General features: G+C 36.4%; 3 pseudogenes; all 3 read right to left on the bottom strand.

Annotated features, from left to right (window-relative positions):
• Nucleotides 1-5,361: 5,361 nt before the first annotated feature.
• Nucleotides 5,362-7,375, bottom strand: LOC116143836 (annotated as a pseudogene).
• Nucleotides 7,376-12,117: 4,742 nt separating this feature from the next.
• LOC116143881 lies at nucleotides 12,118-15,060 on the bottom strand (annotated as a pseudogene).
• Nucleotides 15,061-19,710: 4,650 nt separating this feature from the next.
• LOC116143880 lies at nucleotides 19,711-24,203 on the bottom strand (annotated as a pseudogene).
• Between the last annotated feature and the right edge of the window lie 351 nt (nucleotides 24,204-24,554).

The following is a 24,554-nucleotide window of genomic DNA, read 5'->3' as shown; positions in this document are numbered from 1 at the left end:
GACTTTGATGACACCAGGTTTAGTATATGGGTCACAGTCTCTAGGGTATAAACCCTAGAATTAGGTATTTACTCAATTTTCCATAATTGGCATAATTGTTACTTGAGAATCCTTATTGTTTATTGAAGAACATATAAACATATGAAATAATTCTACAAAGAATATTATTTATACTAGAGGACAACAATCCAGTAAAAAAGTAATACTCTTATTTGTCTAAACTGGACCAAAAAATATCATTTCTTGAAACTAAGGGTAAATCATAATAATCCATAAGTCCAATAACAAGCTGTATGCAAAGTCAAACAATAAGATCTTAACTAATACAACATCACGTGCTCAATTCCCAACTAGTAGGTCCACATCTCCTCGACTAAGTGACTACTCGCCGTTGTCCTTGCACATATTCTTTAAGGATGTAGACTATTTCTCATAAGTCCTTCATGGAGAAGCACTTGGAAAACCAAGTCTTACGACTGCAAGTTCAGTATATCATTCTCGATAAGAAGTAGTCGTCGACATACAATACAAGAATGCAACTGCACTCCATTACTTTCTTGTAAACATAGGGCTAATCTTGTTCTGATGAAAACGAAGTCTTTTACAGCTTTATCAAAACAAATGTTCCAGCTCCTTGAAGCTTGCTTGAGTCCTAAATGGATCTTTGCAGCTTGAATATCTTAGCAGCTTGTTTATTAAAAACAAAATCATCGGGTTGTGTATATCACATTTCTTAGGTTTCCATCAAGAAAGTGATTTGACATCCATCTGCCAAATTTCATAATCTTGATATGTAGCAATCGCAAGCATAATCTGGATAGACTTAAAGCATCATAACCAGCAATAAAAGGTTCTTTATAGTCAATGCCATAAACTTATTTGAAACATTTGGCAATAGTTGTGCTTATGGTATGCATGTTAACGTCTATGTCAGTCTTCTTCTTGAACCATTTACACCTTATCGGTTCTACCTTTCAGATGGATCCACTAGAGTCTATACTTTTGGTACGTGGAATCCATCTCAAATTTCATGGCTTCAAGCCATTTAACAGAATCTGAATCCGATAAAGTGTCATCATAGGTTCTAGGTTCATCTGGTAGACCAGTACGTCACCATGGAGTCACGAGAAAACCATTTCTCTCGGGCTCACGACGTATTCTTCCAGACCTATACAGCTCCTGTGTAACTTGAGGTGATTCACTTTGATTCACAGACTGTGGAGTAACCTCCTCATGGTGTTCAACCATATCTTGTGGCACATCATCCCGTCCTTCTTCTAATGTATCTTGTGGTATTAGAACTTCATCGAGTTCTACTTTTTCCCACTAGTACCTCTTAGAAGAAATTTCTTCTCTGAGAAGACACTAGTACGAGCGACAAAAGTTTTATACTCTTCTGGGTGGTGAAATAGTATCCTTGGTTTCCTTAGGATACCCCACAAAATATATTTCTTAGACTTGGGCCTAGCTTGTTCAAAGTCAATTTCTTGACATAAGCTTCAAACCCCAATCTAGATAAGACAAGTTAGACTTTTGCGCACTCCATAGTTCATATGGAGTCTTATCTATAGACTTTGACGACACACAGTTTAGTATATGGGTCGCAGTCTCTAGGGTATAACCCTAGAATTAGGTATTTAACTCAATTTTCCATGCTTGGCATAATTGTTACTTTGAGAATATCCTTAGTTTATTTGAAGAACATACAAATATTATGAAACAATTCTACAAAGAAGATTATTATACTAGAGGACAACAATCCATAAGTATAAAAGTAAACTTTATTTGTCTAAACTGGACACAAAAATATCATTTCTCGAAACTAAGGGTAAATCTAATAATCCATAAGTTCCATAACAAGCTTGTATTCAAAGTCAAACAATAGATCTTAAACTAATACAACATCACGTGCCTAATTCCCAATAGTAGGTCCACATCTCTCGACTAAGTGATCTACTCTGCCGCGGTCCTTGCACATTATTCTAAAGATGTAGACTATTTCTTCTAAGTCCTTCATGGAGAAGCACTTGGAAACCAAGTCTTTACCGACTGCAAGTTCGGTATATCATTCTCGATAAAAAGTGTGTCGTCGACATACAATACAAAGAACGCAACTGCACTCCCAATTACTGCTTGTAAACATAAGGCTAATCTTTGTTCTTGATGAAAACGAAGTCTTTTACAGCTTCATCAAAACAAATGTTCCAGCTCCTTGAAGCTTACTTGAGTCCATAAATGGATCTTTGCAACTTGAATATCTTATCAGCTTGTCTATTAAAAATAAAATCATCGGGTTGTGTCATATACACATCTTCTTCTAGGTTTCCATTCAAGAAAGTTGATTTGACATCCATCTGCCAAATTTCATAATCTTGATATGCAGCAATCGCAAGCATAATCTGGATAGACTTAAGCATCATAACCAGCGATAAAAGGTTCTTTATAGTCAATGCCATAAACTTATTTGAAACATTTGGCAACTAGTTGTGCTTTATAGGTATGCATGTTACCGTCTATGTCAGTCTTTTTCTTGAAGATCCATTTACACCTTATCGGTTCTACCCTTTCAGATGGATCCACTAAAGTCTATACTTGTTTCTTGTACATGGAATCCATCTCAAATTTCATGGCTTCAAGCCATTTAACAGAATCTGAATCCGATAAAGTGTCATCATAGGTTCTAGGTTCATCATCTTGGTAGACCAGTATATCACCATGTTGAGTCATGAGAAAACCATTTCTCTCGGGCTCACGACGTATTCTTCCATACCTATACAGCTCCTGTGTAACTTGAGGTGGTTCACTTTGATTCACAGACTGTGGAGTAACCTCCTCATGTTGTTCAACCATATCTTGTGGCACATCATCCTGTCCTTCTTCTAATGTATCTTGTGGTATTAGAACTGCATCGAGTTCTACTTTTCTCCCACTAGTACCTCTTAGAAGAAATTCCTTCTCTAAGAAGACACCAGTACAAGCGACAAAAGTTTTACGCTCTTCTGGGTGGTAGAAATAGTATCCTTTGGTTTCCTTAGGATACCCCACAAAAATATATTTATTAGACTTCGGGCCTAGCGTGTTCAAAGTCAATTTCTTGACATAAGCTTCACGAGCCCAAATCTTCAGATAAGACAAGTTAGACTTTTGTGCACTCCATAATTCATATGGAGTCTTATCTATAGACTTTGACGACACACAGTTTAGTATATGGGTCGCAGTCTCTAGGGTATAACCCTAGAATTAGGTATATTTAACTCAATTTTCCATACTTGGCATAATTGTTACTTTGAGAATATCCTTATTGTTTATTTGAAGAACATACAAAATATTATGAAACAATTCTACAAAGAATATTATTTATACTAGAGGACAACAATCCATAAGTAATAAAAGTAATACTCTTATTTGTCTAAAGTGGACACAAAAATACATTTCTCGAAACTAAGGGTAAATCATAATAATCCATAAGTTCCTATAACAAGCCTGTATGCAAAGTCAAATAATAAGATATTATAACTAATACAACATCACGTGCTCAATTCCCAACTAGTAGGTCCACATCTCCTAGACTAAGTGATCTACTCTGTCGCGGTCCTTGCACATGATTACAAATGTGAGAATCGCATCCAGTGTCAATGACCCAAGATATAGCAGGAGATGAATAAATCTCAATATACACCTTTAGAAGAAGAGGTGTTCTTCTTCTTATTCTCCTAGAAGGCCTTGTAGTGTTTCCTCCAGAGGCCAGACTTGCCATAGTAGAAGCAAACTACCTTCCTACCTTTACTGATGTTGCCCTCAAACTTAAGAGCATCCTGAGGTTTGGACTTTGGTTTGGGTTTAGACTTAGCCTTAACTTTACCTTTGATTGCCCCTCTACCAGTGTTAGCAACAATTAACATCACTGGTTTAGACTTTTAATGCCTTGCTCTATAGTCTTTAAAAAGGTTAGGAGCTCAAGACAAGTCCTCTTATTCATGCTCATATTATCTATGAACTGAGAATAAGAATCAGGTAAGGGCTGCAAGACTAAGTCGATTGCCAAGTCATTGTCCAAACCATATTCCAAAGTCTCAAGTCTCTCAATGTACCCAATCACCTTGAGTACATGAGGGCCAACTTCGGCACCCTCATCCATTTTGCACCTGAATAGTTATTTCGATACCTCATACCTTTCGTTATGTTAAAGGTATATGATCATGGTAGAAGGATCCATGTTCTCATATTGTTTTTGCAGTTTAGGTATCATTGATGCTAATATAATGTACTTAATAAGTTCTATGTTAGTATCATCTAGACGCTCTTAGTAAACATCTCGCTATTCTTAGGTGATGTCATCACTAGGCTCTTGAGACAAAGCCTCATCGATGGTATGCAATTTACTTTCAAACTCAAGTACAATTCGAAGATCACTATACTAGTTTGAAAAATTACTACCATCCAACCTGTGTTGATTATCGAACACATTGTAAGGTTGTTGTTGCTCATTTTATAATTCTACAAGTGCAAAAAAAAAAAAAAAAAAAAAAAAAAAAAAAAAAAAAAAAAAATTTACCATCATGTTTATTATTATTCAATAAGGTCTTTTATTAAGCAATTGCTCCCACTATTTTCCTCAAGTTAATAGCCCTCACCATTAACCCGAGAAAGCCTGTTGGCTTTCCTAGTGGGTCGAGATCTCATCAAGCCTATTTCTGACATTCGCTTTAGCGAACAAGCCAAAATGGGTTGATTAGCGTCAACTACCAACCTCAAATGCAAACTAAGCCAACAAATCAAAGGCCTTAACCATTTTCCTCAAGTGTAATTCTCAGTACCAATAGAGTGGACACTACATGTCACCACGTATACATAACAAGTGTACTTCTCTACTATGCCTCTGACATGTTTATCAACCTTCGCTTTGGCGAACAAACAAAATACATCATTTAAGTCGACCCATCATCATTAAGAAAAACTCCAATGAAGTTTAACCTCCGATTGGTAGAAGTGTACCTTTCGCTTTAGCGAACAAGGTTTCAACGAATAGTGGCTTGATCAAACTCATGGTGATGGAAGACTTTTAATTAAATGACTTAATATACTTTGTTGAGGTGTTTTTATTTTATGTCTCACCAATTTTATATTTATTAGCATGTTATAGTCATACTAATCATAAAGGAAATGTGTTGGTGCATAGCCTTAACTAAAATCGATTTCCTCGAGCCTAGAGGAATCTGTAAGTCAACCTAGGTAAAAGAGAATAAATGAATCTTCAAGTAATTCGCCTTCTTCATTCCAACGCTTTTTTTTCTTGAACATTACACAATTTTCAAAATAAAATTACATTCCAATTTTACATAATTAAAAAGAAACATTGAATCACATTCTAGGGGAGTGAGATGAGAGAGAGAAGTTACAAGAGAGAATATAGAGAAATGCAGGGCACGTAAGCCCTATTTTAAATTACATAACCCAATTAAATCTTAAACTAGGTTTATCGGCTTATGCATCAAACACCATGCATATTCACAAACAATAAGATCCATAAAACAAATCAAAATTAAATTTTGATTAGGTTGGTAAAACTGATTACCCCTTGATGTTTAGCAGTGCTTATGCTTAAGTCCAACAAGTTTATAAAATTGCGACAACACGTTTATATTCAATTTGTAAGTTACGGGCTTCTCTCCCACACTTTTTATTTTCTTGTTACTTTGTTAGAATGCCCTCTCTTACTTACTATTTAGTCATCAAGGCTTGGTAGCTGCCAAGGTGTTCCAAACATCAGCCTTATCAAGTCGCTCCTTAGCTGTGTTCACGTAGTCCATTGAAATAACTTCATTATCAGCCGTTATGTTGTGTTTTGCTGCAAAATCAATCATTTCTTGGGTCTCTTTCATTCCTCCACCCAAACTCCCTGCCACTGTCTTCCTTCCTGTTGTCACATCATTTATTAATTAATTTTGCGGTCCAAATCAAAGTAACAGGTACAGATGATAACCTAAAAGACTGTAATTCTCTTAATTATCTTAAACTTACCCATAAGTAAAGGAAAGATAGGCAACTCCAGTGGTTTTTCTGGGGCACCAGCCATTATAAGCTTTCCATTGGACTTCAGTAGACTGAGCAATGGCAAAAGTGGATGGACTGCAGACACCGTATCGATAATACCATCCAATGTACCCATGGCAGCCTGCAAATTTTATTTTATTTTAAAAGAAGTCTAAAAATCTAAAATTTAATTTGGTTGAAGTAAGGGAATGTATCCATGAGAACAAATCATTTCGCATCGTTAAAGTACCCTAATTACTTGCATTTGTTGAGGGTCACGGCTAGCCAAAAATGAATCAGCACCAAGATGTTCCAAAGCTTCTTCATCTTACTTGGGGAGGTACAAATTACTGTCACTTTAGCTCCAAAAGCCTTGGCAAATTTAACAGCCACATGACCAAGCCCACCAAGGCCGACAACGCCTATGTGCTTCCCTGCTTCAGCTAATCCAAAATATTTCAAGGGGCTATAAACTGTAATTCCAGCACAAAGTAGAGGAGCACCAGCAGCAAGTGGCAAGTTATCAGGGAACCGGACAATGTAGCGTTGATTGGCGACCATATGATCAGAATAGCCCCCATATGTGATTGTTCCATCTGTGTCTATGGAGTTGTACGTCAGTATCAATTTGGGACAGTAAATTTCAAGATCATTTAAACAATTTTCGCAGAAGTGACATGTACCAACTAAGCCTCCAACACCAACTTTATCTCCCACTTTTACCTTCGTTACTTTGCCACCTACTTCTGTCACCTCTCCCACGATTTCATGTCTGCAGTACGTTTTAGATAGTTAGGATAATGACGTTGAAGTTGAATTAGGAATGGATAGAACTGGGGAACGCAAATACATTAAATGGATCAAGATAAGACACGACCAACAAAGTTAATCTTTAGATGGCCACATATATAACAAGCAGCTTTTAACTAGAAATAAAGTGGTTCTTTCCTAGTCTTAAGCCATAATAAAATGTCTCCAATTTCTTGTTTTGTGCAAAAATACAAGAAGAAGAAGAAGAAGAAGAAGAAGAAGCATGATACATACCCAGGAAGCAAAGGGTAGGTAGAGTTGCCCCAATCATTTTTGCTACTGTGAAGATCAGTGTGGCATATCCCACAATATAACACCTTAAACCTCACGTCTTCATCACCTGTTTCCCTGCATATATGTTAATTAATTGTTATTATGTCTCTTCTTTTGGTAAAAAGTTGGTGAAACTCAATGTAATATTGAAATCGAATTACCTCCTCGAGAATTTGAAGGGAGAGAGATGACCTGAAGGGTCAGTGGCTGCCCACCCAAAAGCCTTTACAGGGTGTTGATCTTACGGTGACTTAGCCATTTGATAGGAGGAAAAAATGTGGCGGTGTAGTGCTTAAAATTAACAATAATAAGAGAGAAGTGAAATACTGAGGTAGTCTTAAGGTAATTTATAGAGGGAGGCGAGTATCAATAATCACAGAAGTGAGGTGAGGTGAGGTATTGTATTACGGTGGCGTGACAAACTTGGTGACCGACCTCTAGGTTAGTTAATGGATATTTAAACTTTGTTTATTCAGCAAAGTGGAGATTATATGTATATGGAATCTAATTATTGTTTGGAATGGGGTCATACCACATTAGCTGACAAAATTATATTTATATAAGTGTGGTGAAATGGAGTAGTCACAAGCTTTGCGATTGATGGTGAGGAAATTTAGAAGTGAGAATATATATATAAGTGTGGTGAGGTATTGTATTACAGTGGAGGTGACATACTTGGTGACCGAACGGGGTAATATAGTCAAATTGTCAATGGCATTTAATTTTCGTTATTGACCAGGTTAAGCTAAATTTCCACTAAGCGGACATTTATATATGTGGTTATTATTTCCACAAAGCGGACATTATGTATGTGGTTATTATTTCCACTAACAGGACATTATTCCCACTCCTTTTCGAAAATGATCAACAACTTCCCCGCATGTTTGAAGAAATGTCTGCAACCTCTATTCTCAATTCAACTCCATTCTTAGCTATTAAGTGACAGAAAAAAATTAACTGAAGACTATGTGTCATTTTGGAAGGCCTAATACTGAGGAAAAAAAAGAGATTTGAAAACAGAGCAACTGCAGGATTATTAATATACAGATTAGAATCTATATTAATGGAGTTGAAGATTTATATTTTCAGCCTCGATTATTAATAGTAATTTGGTAATAATATGCGAATACTTTAGTGTTCTATGCACTGATAGAGATACACACAAAAAACCCAACCAATAAGCAAGTATGAGGTCATGAGGACAAGTACTAGTGCTGCTAACCAAAAATACACCATAATATATGGTCCTAAGTTTGAGCCAATATATACAGATTATGGTATATCTAAATTGACGAAGTCTATTCTCTACTTGACAGATGTAAACTTTGTAAGAATTAATTAAGTCTAGTCTCTTATTACTAATCTAAACTTTGTCACAATTAAATATGAATTTCTTAGTTTATGAAAGTAGAGTTATGCTTCATCTCTCTAACACAGCAAACATAATTCTGCTTCTCGTATTAGGAAGTGGTTACACTTTCACGTGTGCAGTTCACATAACATTTCACATACAACCTCAGATGTTACAAATAACTATACAAATATGAGCTTTATTAGTATGTGAAAGTTTAAACATAAAAACCTGGAAATATTTCACATATTTTTTAAATTCCCATTTGTGTTGGGTAAAGGTCTATCCTATAACTTTACTATGAATACTAAATAAAAATTCAACATAGCATCATATGCTCAAGTTTAACAGCGTTACCAACCCGAAACGAAACGAAAACAGAAGAAATGGGAATTGTGCGCGGTGCAGATCGTGCTTTGTAGTTTAGCGGCAAAGTCAGCTACCAACCGAAACGAAACTTCAAATGGAGACTACTGAACAGTTTGGAGTCTCGCACACGAGAACAGGAGTTTGTTTCTTATAGATTTTCTTTCATTTTTTGAGGACAAAATTGAGGACATCTCTTTTCTTAATTTAGCAAATTTGACACTTGTTTATCAATGTTTTATATGAATGATTGTAAACATCCAAATCTTATCGTTATATATATTCAAAACCTCGTAAAAAATTACATTGAAATGAAAATTTTCATAAATATTACATATATAGTATTAAAAGTAAGAATACTATACATGAAGACATGAAACGACAAGTCATTCATGATCTTAATTTAAAAATCCTTGATGGTAATTATCAATTAGGTCCACAAGAATTAGGGATGGGCACGGGGCGGGGCCGAGGATCCCATTACCCGTCCCCGTCCCCGTCCTCGCCTCCTAAGGGGCTTCCTCATTCCCACCCCAACCTTGCTACGGGGATGAAGGGGAATCCTCGTCCCTGCCCCACAAGGAAGGGGTGACCCCCCATACCCGCCCTGCCCCGCCTCATTCCCCACACAACGAGGAAAATTCAAAATCGAAAAAAATGTTTGCAAAAACCCTAAATCCAAAATCCAAAATCAATTTAAAACTCACCAATTTGTTTGAAGGAGGCAATGACAGTTGGAATCAACACGGTCGGCTTCGCTGAAGTCGAAAGGTGAGCAAAGAGATTCGTCAAAATCGCAAAAATGAAAAGGTGAAGAGAGATTCGTTGAAGCCGACCACGACACGAAAGGCAACGATGGCTCGAGAGGTGACGACGATGAAGTAGAATGGTGAGAAGAGATATTTGAAAAAATAGCCCATATCAAAAAAAAAAAAAAAATTGAGAGTGAAATCGCGATGGAGAATGAAGAAGAATTACCCAAGTATTTATATAATGGATTCAGATCGATCCATTATATAAATGCCTTAGGTCGGGTTAACAAGGCAGGCAGTAGGTACAAGGCAAGGAGACATCTTCTCCCTATCCCCACCCCATCCCTGGTCCTCGTCCCTAGTTTTTCCGAGGATTCCGTGTCTCAAACGGGCCGCAGCGCGATGGGTCCCTAGAAAACTAGGGAATAAGCCATCTCTAACAAGAATCATAACCCATGTGTTTCTCCTTTTTACCAAACTTATAGAGGGGTCAATTGTATTTTTCACACCCACAACATGTTGTTTCATACCCTAACGACATGTTGTAAAACTAACAATCGTTTTAATAAGTTAAAACTAGGCTTCAAAAGCAAAACAATATTGTTCTTTTGTGACAACAGAAGTCGTTTGCCACTAAGGTGACATGTTTGTAGATAATAAAATCAGTACACCCTCGTTAATTTGGTTAAAATAAAGCCCATATATTAGCATGACAATGGACACCCGGAATTCCGGGGCCTCGTCCCTCTCCCACCCATATGGGGCTGGATTCCCTGGTTTTACAGGGATAGGGCGGGGACGGGAAGAATTTTAATCCTCGTCCTAGGGATGGGCGGGGACGGGGAGTGCTCTTCCTCGCCCCGCCCTGCCCCGATATATATATATATACACACACACACCTTTACACTAACATAATGAGTATTTTTGAACAAATTGTGGAATGTTTAAATGGTTTTTTTTATTTTGTTTCTTCAGTTGTGTAATTGATCAAATACATAATGAGTCTACATTTTGGACAAGTACATCCATAGCTTAAGTTTAGACGATTAATTTAGTGTTTGTCATAGAGACAAATCTTAACATTGAAAGAGAATTAACTATTGTGTTTGTTACTGCTCAATAGTTTTTGTAAATGGTGTTTGTTCTCATAATTGATGTTAGGTAATACGAAGGCAGGACGGGCCTCTATAATTCCCGTGGATGGAATGGGGAATCCCCGTCATCCACGTAATGGGACGGTGGGGAGTGATTTTGAGGCAGGACAGGGAATGGGTCCCGACCTCGTCCTACTCCTTGCCATGCCTACCCTATATTTATGATTTTCGTGGCCTAAATTATATGATAAGTGCTAGGTCCACAACCCAATCCACACATTCTCTCACAACACCTGATGTGGCAAATCGTAATTGGTAAGTTTGCATATGCAAGACAAGACCATAGCAAGCAGACGGGATCATTGCGAACTAACCAATTATGAGCTATACCATGTCTAGGATTATGAGAAAGGTTTGAGATTGGGTCTGAACTTAACATTACTGATATATTTATCACACGACCTTGCCTATGAAACATCACGTCGTTTACCTAGGAAGCAACATCTGTTTTCTATGAGATGACATGTAGTTCCTCTGAGAATTATCGATTTGCCGCTCTAAAGTTCGGTGAATAAAAAAAAAAAAAATCCTTGGATTTATCAAACCTAGTGGACCTAAATATATTTACCATAATGTTTTAGTTTGTAAATACATTATCTTTATTGTAGTCCTATTTTTGTTTAGAGGAGTCTTACCGTACGTCTAACTTTCTTAGTTCTATTGTAACATGTGATACAATAAATAAATGAAAATGAATAAATACTTTTTTCATTTTTTCTCTCTGTTTACACTTGTTAAATAGTAAGTATAATAAAAGAATGAAAAAGAGATTGTTTTCAGCATTTATCTTTGTTTATCTAAGTTTGAACAGGTTTTGTAATTTGTTTACTTTATATTATTGTAATTTTTCCAATTTAGAGTTTTATGTAACTTGTCATTGACTCATTACCGTATACCTGAGAGGGCATTCTAACAAAGTAACAACAAAATAAGAGTGCGGGAGCCTGTAACTTACAAATTGAATATAAACGTGCTGCGCAAGACTAGTTTGAAAGGTGAAGAAGGTAGTGGTAGATATCTTTGCATCTTTACTATTTTCAAGCCCCAGTAAAATCAAAAACTAGACGGACATAGTCAATTTGGGAATCATTACCATGTGTTTGATGAAATTCCTAAGCAACCACTCTATCACTTGCTGGGTCACTTCAATTCAGTAGAATAGCACGCAACGTAATTCTATCACATTGTGTTAAAGTGACTGAACAAAAATAAAAACATCTGTTATTGTTTTATACTTTTATTGACGACTTAGAATATATTGTAATACGTGATGCCAGCATGATATTCTATAACATAAATCTTTGCGGAAACTTGGTGCTTTTAGCATTCAAAAAATTCAAAGCAATGTGAAAAAACTAGAAATACGCCAATCTAGTCATCAAGGCTGTAGCTGCCAAGTGTTCCCAATATCAATGACAATCGGTATCTACCATCAGCCTAGCAAGTCTCTCCATAGCAGTGTTCACATAATCCATTGAAATAACTTCATATAAGCTGTGTGTTTTGCTGCAAAATCAACCATCTCTTGCGTCTCTTCATTCCTCCAATTATACTCCCAGCCACGGTCTTCCTTCTGTCGTCATTAGTTATTAATCAACTCTGCTGTTCAGTTTCAGATAATATACCTAAAAATTGTGCTATTCTCTTAATCTTACACTTACCCATAAGTAAAGGAAAGATAGGCAACTCTAGTGGTTTTTCTGGGGCACCAACCTAATAAGCTTTCCATTGACTTCAATACACTGAGCACTGGCAAAAGTGATGGACTGCAGACACCGTATCGATAATACCATCCAATGTACCCACGGCAGCCTGCAAATTTAAAAAAAAAATTACTAAAATCTAAAATTTAATTGTTTCAAGTACGGGAATGTACCGATGAGAACAAATCATTTCGCATCTTTAAAGTACCCTAATTACCTGCTTTGTTCAGGCACACGGCTAGCCAAAAATGAATCAGCACCAAGATGTTCCAAAGCTTCTTTCATCTTACTTGGGGAGGTACTAATTACTGTCACTTTGAGCTCCAAAAGCCTTGGCAAATTTAACAGCCACATGACCAAGCCCGCCAGGCCGACCACGCCAATCTGCTTCCTGCTTTGGCTAATCCATAATATTTCAAGGGGCTCTAACTGTAACCGGCACAGAGAAGAGGAGCACCGGCATCAAGTGGCATGTTATCAGGGACCGAACAATGTAGCGTTGATTGGCGACCATATGATCGGAATAGCCTCCATATGTGATTGTTCCATCGTGTTATGGAGTTGTAAGTAAGTGTCCTTTGGGACAGTTTTTCAAGATCATTTACACAGTATCACAGGAGTGGCATGCACAACCAGCACAACACCAACTTTATCTCCAATTTAAACCTTCGTTACTTTGCCACCCACTTCTGTCACTTCTCCTACGATTCATGCCTGCAAATCATGTTTTTGATGGTAGGTTTAAGTTGAATTAGGAGTCCAATTTAACGTGTATGGAATGGATTGAACTAGGGATACATTAAAAAGGATCAAGATAAGAGACAACCATGAAGTTAATCTTTTGATGCCACATATATAACAACATCTTTCGACTAGAAATAAGTGGCTCTTTTCTTGTCCTAAGCCATAATAGTATTTCTCCAATTGCTCGTTTGTGCAAAATAGAAGAGGATGAGAGATCATATTAAATGTTAGGAAAAATGAGAGGAGATACATACCCGGTAACCATAGGGTAGATAGAGTTGCCCCATTCATTTTTGATACTGTGAAGATCAGAGTGGCACCCACATATAACACCTTAAATCTCACTCCTCATCACCATGTTTCCCTGCAAATTATTTATGGTTATGAGTTTTTCCTTTTAGAGCTTTGTGATCTAACTAACGCTAAAAAGTTACTGAAACTCAATGCAATATTAAAAACAAAAATACTATAGTGTGTTTAATTATTGATTACCTCCTGGAGAATTTGAAGGGGAGAGATGACCAGAAGGGTCAGTGGCTGCCCCCAAAGCCTTTACAGGGTGTTGTTCTTCCGGTGACTTGGCCATTTTTTGGGAGGAAAAAATGTGGTAGCCTATGCTTAAAATGAAGAATTATAAGAAGAGAAGGCATGAAATGTAGTCACGAGCTTAGGATTGATGGTGAGGTATTTGTGAGTGAGAAATATTTTAGTAGTGTTGGTGAGGTTAATATTACGGGTGGGGTGACATACTTGGTGACCGAATGAGCGAATAGTTAAGTCAATGGCATTTAATTTTCTTCATTGACCAAGCTAAGCGGACATTATACACGTGGTTTTTTCTCTGAGTTTAAAGAAAAAGTCATTTAGACTTAACACCTTTAAAAAATTATCATGAAGGAAAATATATTTATCACGGGGTTATAGAACTTTTCCCGTAACAGATACCCACGTCACCTCACTCCTATTATTATTGTATTCGCCTCCCTATATAAATTACCTTAAGAACTCTTCACTATTTCACTTCCTTCTCTCTTATTATTGTTACTTTTCCAGCACTACACCGCCACATTTTTTCCTCCTGCTATCAAATGGCGTAGTCACCGAAGATCACACCCTGTAAAGGCTTTTGGTGGGCAGCCACTGACTCTTCAGGTCATCTCTCTCCCTTCAAATTCTCCAGGAGGTAATTCAATTTCAATATTACATTTGAGTTTCACAAACTTTTAGCAAAGAAAAGACATCAAACAATTAATTAACATATGCAGGGAAACACGTGACGTGATGTTTAAGGTTCTTATATTGGGTATCGCCACTCTGTAGGCATGGCAATGGGGAGGGGCGAGGCGGAGATCTCATTCACCATAGCTATCCCTGCCTCAAAATCAATCCCCACCCCTGCTCCATCCCCTTTACGGATGGACAAATTCCCCTTCCCCCCTAAAGGGAATGGTGGAGGCCCGTCCCCGTCTCGTTAATTTTATATAAACATAAATATTGAATATTACTAAACTAATGTTATTCTCGTCCACATGACAAACACTTAAATTAATCGTTTAAACATAATATTATCATAAATATGGGTCAGGGTTTGTTCTTGTTCATTGTTTAGATGAGGGAAATTGGGAAAATATGGTTTTATTAGGTAGATAAAAGTTGTTGAAACTCAATGCAATATAAAACCAAAATACATATAGTGTTGCTTATTTTTGATTACCTCCCTGGAAATTTGAAGGGGAAAGAGTGACCTGAAGGGTCAGTGGCTGCCCACCCAAAAGCCTTTACAGGGTGTTGTTCTTCTGGTGACTTGGCCATTTTGTGGAGGAAAAATGTGGTAGCGTAGCGCTTCAAATGAAGAATTATAAGAGAGAAGGTAGTGAAATGTAGTCACAAGCTTTAGGATTGATGGTGAGGTGATTTATAACTGAGAATATTTATAGTAGTGTACTATGTTGTGACGCATTATATTACGGTGGGGTGACATACTGGGTGACCGAATGAGGTAATATAGTGATGTATCAAGTCAATGGCATTATTTTCTTTATTGTTCCAGCTAAGCGGACATTACACACTGGTTGTTTTTTTGTGAGGTTCAAAAAAAGTCATCTAACATGATACCTCCCCTAAGGTTTGCTTTTTATTTGTGACACCCCACAAGTTTAAAATAGCATCCCTCATTTCCTCTCAGATTTCAATAATTCTCTCAAACCTTCTTCTCTACCGTTAGCTAACAGAATCTGTTATTTACTGTATTTTTTTAAATACTCTAAACCCCTTGCATATATATATATATTAAATATATATATATATATAATATATTTAAAAAGACCCTTAGATATTGAAATTATTCTCAACCCTGTGTTGATAAAATTTAAAAAAAAAAAAAAAAGTTGCTCTCAACTCCAAAACCAATTAAATACCTTATTTACCCTAATTTCACTAGAACAAAAATAAAATAAAAATTAATAAATATACAATTATACTCTAAGGGGTTCTTTAGTAATATATATAACTATTAGGTGGTATAGATAGACCTGGCAAAATGTTGGGTGGTGGGGTCACACGGTACGGGTCCATACAGTCCAAAAAGTTAGGCCCGTACCCTACCCTATGCGGGTACGGGTGGACCCGTGGATATCCATTTTTTCTCTCTCCAAGTTTTAGATTTCGTTTTGCCCCTAATAGTTTTCAATTATGACAGTTACACCCTCAAAATTCCTGTAGTTTTAATTTTTTACATTTACATCGCCAAAATCAACTACCCTAAATTCAATTCAATTTAGAATTTAAATAAATACGAACTAAAATAAACAAATAACACATAAACAAATACAATAAGTCAATAACATATAATACAAAACTACAAATACCTATCAAAATAAACAAATACATAATCACTAATACACATAAACAAACACAATAAGTCAATAAACTACAAATACCAACTAAAATAAACAAATACATAATCTAATATTCAACAAAAAACATTCTTAGGGCAACAAATGTTGATCTCATATTGGGGGTGATAGAGTCTCTTGATTCCACAGCCCGGGATTAGTTAATGGCACATCAAGATCATCATCCGAATCATCATTCACATCATCATCTACAAAACAATGATCAACTACAAATATTAATAAATGTAAATAATAAAATATATGAAATATTATGTTAACATGTTACCTGTAAACTCATATCCATATAGCCAAGTCCAAGTGCATATCAAAGATTCTGTATTTTTTGGTCGAAGTGAGCTTCCATATTTGTTGAGCACTTTACTGTCCATACTAAAAGTGGACATCGAAGCAACAGATGTTATTAGTATTGCCATGATATCATGAGCCATCATGGTAAGTACCAGATAACGATCACGATTGTTCTTCCAATGATCGAGGATATCCAAATTCTGATATTTGACGCGATCAAACCTCATCTCTTCCAAATAAAGATCTATTGTTGATAAAGTCGCAAACACATGACGATATATTAATGCTATTTCAAGCATTAAAAATGTCGAATTCCATCTAATGGAAACATCCAATCTCAACCCCATTAAGCTTTTCACTCTCATTTGTACAGCAAGTTCTCCAAACTTGATTCTTCTAGCCTCAGTTGCTTTAATATATTTCACACTACCTCGAATCTTATTTAAAGCGACACTAGTAGCTTTTAACCCTTCTTGAACAATAAGATTCAAGATATGTGCAGAACATCGCACATGGAAAAATTTACCTCTACATAACAAAGCATTCTGCACACAAAGCTGGTTCCTCAAAATATCCTCCATCCTATCATTACTACTTGCATTATCCAAAGTAACTAAGAAAACTTTCTTTTCAATTCCCCACTCTTGCAAGAAATTCATAATATTATCTGCCAAAACAACCCCTGAGTGTGGAGAAGGAATATGGCAAAAGTTCAATATTTTACTTTGTAACTCCCAATCCTCATCTATATAATGAGCTGTCAAAGAAATATATCTCTCAGTTGTATCAGAAGTACTCCAAACATCAGAAGTTAAACATATTCTACTGGTAAGCCTCCATAATTCAAGCTTAGATTTTTTCTTCTTCATCATTTCATATATTTTTAAGCAATCCGCCTTAGCAATGTTCCTAGAATAATGCATAAGCTCCTTACACATGTACGAAAAGACTCTTCTAGTTCCTTGATTCTCCACATATGAATATGGATAATTATGTTGAATAGTTGATAGGCCATATATTGACGATAAGTCTCTTGACTAATCTTTCTACTTTGCAATCTATGATCATGATCAATCAATAATTGTCCTATATCATGGTTGCCACGTTTTGGACAATCTCCCATATGACGCTTCAAATTTTTAGTCCTATGTGTGACACTACCATATGCATAAGTTTTATTGCACGCCTTACACCTAGTCTTCTCATTCTTATTCTCATCAACATATGTCTCAAAATAATTCCAAACTTATGATGTTTTACGTTTATTTCTAGAACTAGTTGCAGGAATACTAGAATTAGAAGGAGGTGCCGTTACCCTAGAAGCATTGTCACTTGCTCTCACGTTAATCANTCCTTTTTACCAAACTTATAGAGGGGTCAATTGTATTTTTCACACCCACAACATGTTGTTTCATACCCTAACGACATGTTGTAAAACTAACAATCGTTTTAATAAGTTAAAACTAGGCTTCAAAAGCAAAACAATATTGTTCTTTTGTGACAACAAGAAGTCGTTTGCCACTAAGGTGACATGTTGTAGTGATAATAAAATCAGTACACCCTCGTTAATTTTGGTTAAAATAAAGCCCCATATATTAGGCATGACAATGGACACCGGAATTCCGGGGCCTCGTCCCGTCCCTCCCACCCCATATGGGGCTGGGATTCCCTGGTTTTTACAGGGATAGGGGCGGGGACGGGAAGAATTTTAATCCTCGTCCTTAGGGATGGGGCGGGGACGGGGAGTGCTCTTCCTTCGCCCCGCCCTGCCCCGATATATATATATATACACACACACACACTTTACACTAATACATAATGAGTATTTTTTGAACAAATTGTGGAAATGTTTAAATGGTTTTTTTATTTTGTTTCTTCAGTTGGTGTAATTGATCAAATACATAATGAGTCTACATTTTGGACAAGTACAGTGCCATAGCTTAAGTTTAGACGATTAATTTAAGTGTTTGTCATAGAGACAAATCTTAACATTGAAAGAGAATTAACTATTGTGTTTGTTACTGCTCAAATAGTTTTTGTAAATGTGTTTGTTCTCATAATTGATGTTAATGTAAAAATAACAGGGCAGGGACGGGCCTCTATAATTCCCCGTGGGATGGGAATGGGGAATCCCCGTCATCCACGTAATGGGGACGGGTGGGGAGTGATTTTGAGGCTTAGGACAGGGAATAGGGTCCCCGACCTCGTCCTACTCCATTGCCATGCCTACCCTATATTTATGATTTTTAGTGGGCCTAAATTATATGAGTAATGCTAGGTCCACAACCCAATCTCACAACATTCTCTCACAACACCTGATGTGGCAAATCGTAATTGGTAAGTTTGCATATGGGCAGACAAGACCCATAGCAAGCAGACGGGATTCAATTGCGAACTAACCAATTATGAGCTACCATGTCTAGGATTATGAGAGAAGGTTATGAGATTGGGTTCTGAACTTAACATTACTGAAATTATATTTATCACGACGCTTGCCTATGAAACATCACGTCGTTTACCTAGGAAGCAACATCTGTTTTCTATGAGATGACATGTAGTTCCTCTGAGAATTATCGATTTGCCGCTCTAAAGTTCGGTGAAATAAAAAAAATTAAAAAAAAAATCCTTTGGATTTATCAAACCTAGTGGACCTAAATGATATTTACCATAATGAATTTTAGTTTTGTAAATACATTATCTTTATTGTAGTCCTATTTTTGTTTAGAGTCTTACCGTCTAACTTTCTTAGTTCTATTGTAACATGTGTATACAATAAAAATAAATGAGAAATGAATAAATACTTTTTTCATTTTTTCTCTCTGTTTACACTTGTTAAATAGTAAGTATAATAAAAAGAATGAAAAAGAGATTGTTTTCAGCATTTATCTTTTGTTTATCTAAGTTTGACGAAGGTTTTGTAATTTGTTTACTTTATATATATTGTAATTTTTCCAATTTAGAGTTTTTATGTAACTAGTGTCATTGACTCATTACCGTATACCTGAGAGGGCATTCTAACAAAGTAACAACAAAATAAGAGTGCGGGAGCCTGTAACTTACAAATTGAATATAAACGTGCTGTCGCAAGACTAAGTTTGAAAGGTGAAGAAGGTAGTGGTAGATATCTTTGCATCTTTACTATTTTCAAGCCCCAGTAAAATCAAAAACTAGACGGACATAGTCAATTTGGTGAATCATTACCATGTGTTTGATGAAATTCCTAAGCAACCACATCTATCACTTGCTGGGTCAACTTAATTCAAGTAAGAATAGCACGCAACGTAATTCTATCACATTGTGTTAAAGTGACTGAACAAAGAATAAAAAACATCTGTTATTGTTTTATACTTTTATTGACGACTTAGAATATATTGTAATACGTGATGCCATGCAGTGATATTCTATAACATAAATCTTTGCGGAAACTTGGTGCATTTTAGCATTCAAAAAAATTCAAAGCAATGTGAAAAAACTTAGAAATACGCCAATCTAGTCATCAAGGCTTGGTAGCTGCCAAGGTGTTCCCAATATCAATGACAAATCGGTATCTAACATCAGCCTTAGCAAGTCTCTCCATAGCAGTGTTCACATAATCCATTGAAATAACTTCAATATCAGCTGTTATGTTGTGTTTTGCTGCAAAATCAACCATCTCTTGCGTCTCTTTCATTCCTCCAATTATACTCCCAGCCACGGTCTTCCTTCCTGTCGTCACATTAGTTATTAATCAACTCTGCTGTTCATTTCAGTAATAACATAACCTAAAAGATTGTGCTATTCTCTTAATCTTACACTACCCATAAGTAAAGGAAAGATAGGCAACTCTAGTGGTTTTTCTGGGGCACCACCATAATGCTTTCCATTGGACTTCAATACACTGAGCACTGGCAAAAGTGGATGGACTGCAGACACCGTATCGATAATACCATCCAATGTACCCACGGCGCCTGCAAATTTAAAAAAAAATTACTAAAATCTAAAATTTAATTTGTTTCAAGTAGGATGACCGATGAGAACAAATCATTTCGCATCTTTAAAGTACCCAATTACCTGCATTTGTTCAGGCACAGGCTAGCCAAAAATGAATCAGCACCAGATGTCCAAGCTTCTTTCATCTACTTGGGGAGGTATAATTACTGGTCACTTTAGCTCCAAAAGCCTTGCAAATTTACAGCCACATGAACCAAGCCCGCCAAGGCCGACCACGCCAATCTGCTTCGCTTTGGCTAATCCAATATTTCAGGGCTCTAAACTGTAATCCGGCACAGAGAAGAGGAGCACCGGCATCAAGTGGCATGTTATCAGGGAAACCGAACAAGTAGCGTTGATTGGCGACCATATGATCGGAATAGCCTCCATATGTGATTGTTCCATCATTATATGGAGTTGTAAGTAATGTCCCTTTGGACCAGTAATTTCAAGATCATTTACACAGTTATCAGCAGGAGTGGCATGCACCAACCAAGCATCCAACACCAACTTTATCTCCAATTTTAACTCGTTACTTTGCCACCCACTTCTGTCACTTCTCCGACATTGTCATGCCTGCAAATCATGTTTTTGATGGTTAAGGTTAAGTGAATTGGAATCCAATTTAACGCGTGTATGGAATGGATGACTAGGAACATTAAAAGGATCAAGATAAGAGACAACCAATAAGTTAATCTTTTGATGGCCACATTATAACAAGCATCTTTCGACTAGAAATAAAGTGGCTCTTTTCTCCTAACCAATAATAGTATTTCTCCAATTGCTCGTTTTGTGCAAAATAGAAAGGATGAGAGATCATATTAAATGTTAGGAAAAATGAGAAAGGAGATACATACCGGGAACCATAGGGTAGTATAGAGTTGCCCCTTCATTTTTGATACTGTGAAGATCAGAGTGGCACATCCCACACTATAAACACCTTAAATCTCACCCTCATCACTGTTTCCCTGCAAATTATTTATTGTTATGATCTTTTTCCTTTTAGAGCTTGTGATCTAACTAACGCTAAAAAGTTTACTGAAAACTCAATGCAATATTAAAAACAAAAATACATATAGTGTTGTTTAATTATTGATTACCTCCTGGAGAATTTAAGGGGGAGAGATACCAGAAGGGCAGTGGCTGCCACCCAAAGCCTTTACAGGGTGTTGCTTTCTTCCGGTGACTTGGCCATTTTTTGGGAGGAAAAATGTGGTAGCCTAGTGCTTAAAAATAAGATTATAAGGAGAGGAAGTCGTGAAATGTAGTCACGAGCTTTAGGATTGATGCGGTAGTATTTGTGAGTGGAGAAAATTTTATAGTAGTGTGTGTGGGTATATTTACGTGGTGATGACACTTGGTACCGAATGAGCAAATAGTTGAAGTCATGGCATTTAATTTTCTCATGACCAGCTAAGCGGACATTAACACGGGTTATTTCTCGTGAGGTTTAAAGAAAAGTTTAGCACTTAACACCTTTAAAAAATATCATGAAGGAAAATATATTTATACTAAGGGGTTATAGCAACTTTTCCCGTAACAGATACCGCACGTCCTCACTCCTATTATTATGATATTCGCCTCCCTATTAAATTACCTTAAGACTACTTCACTATTTCACTTCCTTCTCTCTTATTATGTTCTTTCAGCACTACACACGCCACATTTTTCCTCCTGCTATCAATGGCGTAGTCCCGAGATAACAACACCCTGTAAGGGCTTTTGGGTGGGCAGCCACTGGACTCTTCAGGTCATCTCTCAACTCCTCTTAAATTCTCCAGTAGGTAATTCAATTTACAATATTACATTTGATTTCACAAAATGTTAGCAAAGAAAAGACATCATAACCAATAATTAAACATATGCAGGAAAGAAACACGTGAACGTGAGGTTTAGAAGGTCTTATTTGGGGATATGCCATCCTGTAAGGCATGGCCAAATGGCTGTCTAGAGAAGGGCGAGTCGAGATCTCATTCACCTTAGCTATCCCTGCTCAAAATCACTCCCCACTCCTGCTCCATCCCATTTACTAAGAGTATGACAAGAATTTCCCTTCCCTCGCCCTAAGGGGAATGGTAGGCCCGTCCCCGTCTCGTTAATTTATTAAACATAAATTACTTTGAATATTACTAAACAGATAGTTATTCTCGTCCACATGACAACACATTAATTAAATCGTTAAAAACTAATATTATACTAAATATATGGGTCAGGGTTTTGTTCTTTTGCAATTGTTTAGAGTGCGGGAAATTGGGAAAATAGGGTTGTAATAGTGTAGGATAAAAAAGTTGTTGAAACTCAATGCAATCTTAAAACCAAATAATATAGGTTGCTTATTTATTGATTACCTGCCTGGAGAATTTGAAGGGAAGAGATGACCTGATAGGTTCAGTGGCTGCCCACACCAAAAGCCTTTACAGGTGTTTGTCTTCTGGTGACTTGGCCATTTTGGGTAGAAAAATGTGGTAGACGTAGCGCTTAACAATGAAGAATCTTATAAGGACGAAGGTAGTGAAATGTCGTCACAGGGTCGTTAGGATGATGGTGAGGTTAATTTATAGCTTGAGACATTTATAGGTATGTACTATTGTTGGACGCATTATTATTAAGGTGGGGGACACTACTGGTGACCGAATGAGGTACTATAGTGATTGTAGTCAAGTCAAGTGCTTTAATTTTCTTTTTAGTGTTCCAGCTAAGCGTGACATTAACAACCATGGTTGTTTTTGTGAGGTTCAAAGAAAAGTCATGCTAAACATGATACCTCCCCTAAGTGTTTTGCTTTATATTTGTGACACCCAACAAGTTTAAATAGCATCCCTCATTTCTTCCTCCAGATGTCAATAATTCCTCAAACCTTCTGTCTCTACCGTAGCTAACAGAATCTGTAGGTTTACTGTATTGTTTGAAATACGCTAAAACCCTTGCCATATAATATATATATTGAGATATATGATATATAATAATACATTAAAAACGCCCCTAGATTTTGAAATTCATCTCACCCTGTGTTTGATAAAATTTAAAAAAAAAAAAAAAGTTGCTACTCAAACTCCAAAACCAATTAAATACTCTATTTACCTACTAGTTCACTAGAACAAAATAAAAATTTAAAATGTATAAATCCAATGTAATACGTCTAGAGGGGTTCTTTAGTAATATAATACTTAGGTGGTGTATAGATAGACCTGGCAAAATGGGTTGGGTGGGTGGGGTCATCACGGGTCGGTCCATACTCCAAAAACCGTTAGGCCCGTACCACCCTATGCGGGTAACGGGTGGACCTTGGATATCCATTTTTTCTCTCTCCAAGTTTTAGATTTTCGTTTTGCCCTCAATGTTTTCAATGATGACAGTTACCCCTCAAAATCCGTAGTTTTAATTTTTACAGTTACATCGCCAAAATCAACTACCCTAAATTCATTCAATTTAGAATTTAAATAAATAACGAACTAAAATAAACAAATAACACATAAACAAATACAATAAGTCAATAACATAATACAAAACCTAAAATACTATCAAATAAACAAAACATAATCACTAATACACATAAACAAACACAATAAGTCAATAAACTACAAACAACTAAATAAAACAAATACAAATTAATATTCAACAAAAAAACTTTAGGCACAAATGTTGATCTCCAAAAAACGCCTATATTGGGTTGTAGAGTCTCTTGATCCACAGCCGGGATTAGTTAATGGCACATCAAGATCATCATCCGAATCATCATTCCACATCATCATCTACAAAACAATGATCAACTACAAATATTAATAAATGTAAATAATAAAATATATGAAATATTATGTAACATTTACCTGTAAACTCATATCCATATAGCCAAAGTCCAAATGCATATCAAAGATTTGTATTTTTTGGTCGAAGTGAGCTTCCATATTTTGGTTGAGCACTTACTGTCCATACTAAAAGTTGGACATCGAAGCAACAGATGTTATTATATTTGCCATGATATCATGAGCCATCATGGTAAGTACCAGATAACGATCACATGTTCTTCCAATGATCGAGGATATCCAATTCTAAGATATTTGACGCGATCAAACCTCATCTCTTCCAAATAAAGATCTATTGTTGATAAAGTCGCAAACACATGACGATATATTAATGCTATTTCAAGCATTAAAAATGTCGCAATTCATCTAATGGAAACATCCAATCTCAACCCA

Source organism: Pistacia vera, unplaced genomic scaffold, assembly GCF_008641045.1.
Source record: "Pistacia vera cultivar Batoury unplaced genomic scaffold, PisVer_v2 Contig433, whole genome shotgun sequence".
Taxonomy (NCBI): Eukaryota; Viridiplantae; Streptophyta; class Magnoliopsida; order Sapindales; family Anacardiaceae; genus Pistacia; species Pistacia vera.
Note: the sequence above shows the minus strand (reverse complement) of the source record. Positions and strands in the feature narration are given on the sequence as shown.